Consider the following 3,912-nt stretch of genomic DNA (forward strand, 5'->3'; position numbering starts at 1 on the left):
GGTAAGTAGTGGCGGTGGTCTGCCCGTTTGCTGGATCCGTGAGTGCGTTAGGCGCGGTGGCAGAGGAGGCAGTTCTCCTGTTAAGAGGAGCATTAAGCTGCAGCCTTTTCCGCGGTGTTCGGCGGGGATAGAGAGGCTGCAGCGTAGGGGCGCGACGCTCCTGACGAGGGGCAGAACGTGCACCACGGGCGAAGCTCTGCGGGATAGCAAGGTGCGGCAGCCCGTTCTTCTCGGAAATAAGGGGGAGAAGAACGAGCAGCGCCTCCCTGTCACCACCACAGAACGCCTTCGCCGTCGCGATGCACGTGGTGACAATCGTTTCCACTTCACCAGAACGACTAGGATCCAGTTTCCGGCGCCTCTGGGGACGTGGGGCGCCGCTGTGCATAGGCAGAGCCTTGCACAGCCGCACCCCCCGGCCCGGTGACGTCCCTGGCCATGGGACCCTGCGGCGTCTGGTGGAGGTGGAACTCGACTGTCTCACCCTCGCCTAGTGAGCGCCGTAGACGCCGTGAAGTGGGAACAGCGATCCCCAGACGGTGCACAAAAACATCGACGCCAGTGTCCTGGCACCTGATGAATCCGTACCCCGCCTTCACGTTGTACCACTTCATGACGCCCACGATGGTCTGCGTGCTGCTAGGCTCCTCACTGCCCAAGGAGGCCCCCCTCGACGGGTCGTAGGCAGAGTGAACGGAAGAAGGCATGGCTAGGCAGGAGATGCTACTGCTACCGCTGCTGGACCGGGAATGATCAATCCTTGGTCTCTCCCTCTCTCATTATTATTATTATTATTATTATTATATTATTATTATTATTGTTATTATTTAACTATAGGGTGGTAAGTGGTGATGACAATCATCCACTCACTTGATGTAGTGCTGCCTACCGTTTTTTTTTTTTCCTTCACCTTTATCATTCTGTTTTTCTGTGCCTGTCCTCCTCTCTTCCTATTTCTCCCATCTTTCCTGTCACTTTTTATTACTCTTCTTTCCTTTACAGGTGGCTTCATACAGAGTGACAAGCATAATGGTTTCCCGTAAGCCAGGAAATCATTTACAACGCTGGGTGGTAACCATATAACCAAACCATACGCGTTTCCTACGTGTCAGCAAGTGGGTTGGTGGAGGGGTAGTGCCCCTCCCCGTAAAACAACTAACTCAAAGTCAAATGGCCACCCCTTGCGGGATTATGGCGTCTGGCAATACGAGTAGATAGATAGATAGATAGATAGATTTTATTGTAACTAGACTATACAGTGTTAAGTCACAGATCAATGTAAACTTCCTATCCCCTTTCAGTGCGAGAGATTTTGGCAGATGTGTGGTGAGGCAGGTGTGTGGTGAGGCAGGTGTGTGGAGGTAGGTGTGTGGTGAGGCAGGTGTGTGGTGAGGCAGGAGTGTGGTGAGGCAGGAGTGTAGTGAGGCAGGTGGTAGGTATGTGGGCAAGGTGTGTGGTGGGACATGTGTGTAATGAGAAAGGTGTGTGGTGAGGCAGGTGTGTGATGAGGCAGGTGTGTGGTGATGCAGCTGTATGGTGAGGTAGGTGTGTGGTGAAGCAGGTGTGTGGTAAGGCAGATGTGTGGTGAGGCAGGTGTGTGGTGAGGCAGGTGTGTGGTGAGCAGGTGTGTGGTGTGGGAGGTGTGTGGTGAGGCAAGTGTGTGGTGAGGTAGGTGTGTGGTGAGGCAGGTGTGTGGTGAGGTAGATGTTTGGTGAGGCAGGTGTGTGGTGAGGTAGGTATGTGATGATGCAGGTGTGTGGTGAGGCAGGTAGGTGTGTGATGAGGTGTGTGGTGAGGCAGGTGTGTGGTGAGGTAGATGTTTGGTGATGCAGGTGTGTGGTGATGCAGGTGTGTGGTGAGGAGGTAAGTGTGTGGTGAGCAGGTGTGTGGTGATGTAGGTATGTGATGATGCAGGTGTGTGGTGAGGCAGGTATTTGTGTGATGAGGTGTGTGGTGAGGCAGGTGTGTGGTGAGCAGGTGTGTGGTGAGACAGATGTGTGAGGTAGGTGTGTGGTGAGGTGTGTGGTGAGGTAGGTGTGTGGTGAGGTAGGTGTGTGGTGAGGCAGGTGTGTGGTAAGGTGTGTGGTGAGGAGGCAGGTGTGTGGTGAGGCAGGTATGTGGTGATGCAGGTGTGTGGTGATGCAGGTGTGTGGTGATGAGGCAGGTGTGTGATGAGGCAGGTGTGTGGTGAGGCGGGTGTGTGGTGAGGCAGGTGTGTGGTGAGGCAGGTATGTGGTGAAGCAGGTGTGTGGTGAAGCAGGTGTGTGGTGAAGCAGGTGTGTGGTGAGGCAGGTGTGTGGTGAGGCGGGTGTGTGGTGAGGCGGGTGTGTGGTGAGGCAGGTGTGTGGTGAGGCAGGTGTGTGGCGATGCAAGTGTGTGGTGAGGCAGGTGTGTGGTAAGGTGTGTTGTGAGGCAGGTATGTGGTAAGGTGTGTGGTGAGGTAGGTGTGTGGTAAGGAGGCAGGTGTGTGGTGAGGTAGGTGTGTGGTAAGGAGGCAGGTGTGTGGTAAGGCAGGTGTGTGGTGAGGTAGGTGTATGGTGAGGCAGGTGTGTGGTGATGCAGGTGTGTGGAGGTAGGTGTGTGGTGAGGCAGGTGAGTGGTGAGGCAGGTATGTGGTGAGGCAGGTGTGTGGTGAGGCAGGTGTGGTGAGACAGTTGTGTGGTGATGCAGGTGTGTGTGAGGTAGGTGTGTGGTGAGGCAGGTGTGTGGTGAGGTAGGTGTGTGGTGAGGTAGGTGTGTGGTGAGGAGGAAGGTGTGTGGTGAGGCAGGTGTGTGGTGAGGCAGGTGTGGTGAGGCAGGTGTGTGGCAAGGCAGGTGTGTAAGACATTTGTCAACAGGTGTAGCTGGCACCAGGGCCACACATCCTCCTCTCCTTCTCCTCCTCCTCACAATCTCAGGTAATTCGTATCATGCCTTTAGTCACCTGTAATTTACCTCTTCTTACCTGTATGCTTCAAAAATAAATCGCAAAGTGGAGTGTCATACGCCTAATTACTTATAGAAAGCTTGTGGTTAGTAGAGTTAGCCTGCATGCCATATTATAGAACGCAGAGAGAGAGAGAAAAAGAGAGAGAGAGAGAGAGAATACGTCGCCGGATGGAAGGGGTTAAGGGATAGCCTGAACTGTATAAGCTTTACGGTGTGTGTGTGTGTGTGTGTGTGTGTGTGTGTGTGTGTGTGTGTGTGTGTGTGTGTGTGTGTGTGTGTGTGTGTGCGTAATTTCCCTTGGTCTCTCTTCAACAGTGTCAAGAGGAAGTGTCACCAAAATTCCTTCTCTCGTCTCCTCTTCCTCTTCGTCTTCCTCTTCCCCTTCCTCCTCCTCTTCCTCTTCCTCTTCCTCCTACACTCCCTCTCAGTCCAGTTCTTCCTCCTCCTCCCTCACATCCTCCCTCACATCCTCTCTCTCCTCCTCCCTTTCCTCTTCTTCCTCTCCTTCTCCCGTTCACTCCACCTCCCCTGCTCCTCTTCCCTCTTCCTTCCCCTTCTTTCCTCCCCCCTCCCCCTCTCCCTCTTCCTTCCCTTCTCTTTCTCCCTCCACTCCTACCTCTCTCTCCTCTTCTTTCTCTCCCCTCTCCCCCTCCCCCTTTCCTCCTCTCTCCCATTCCACCTGCCACTTTCAACTTTCACCTCTCATACTCCCTTTCCTCTCCCCACCTCTTCCCCAACCCCCACCCCGCCTGCCCTCCCTGTGCTGGGGCTACACCTGGACACGCCCCCTCCACCAACGGCCAGTGGGTGGAGAGAGAGGTGGAGACGCAGAACTCCACCACAGACCTCACTAGCTGCCTCCACCTCCAGCTTGCCTTCGTGTTTACATCCGGGGCAGCCATCGTAACACTGGGTCCTGCCACGGCCCTGCTGGCTGGCTCTGGCCGAGAGGGAGAGAGAGAGAGAGAGAGAGAGAGAGACAGA

The sequence above is a fragment of the Coenobita brevimanus genome, chromosome 9 (assembly GCF_032717465.1).
Source record: "Coenobita brevimanus isolate Jiangsu-jjx chromosome 9, ASM3271746v2, whole genome shotgun sequence".
NCBI classification, from domain to species: Eukaryota; Metazoa; Arthropoda; class Malacostraca; order Decapoda; family Coenobitidae; genus Coenobita; species Coenobita brevimanus.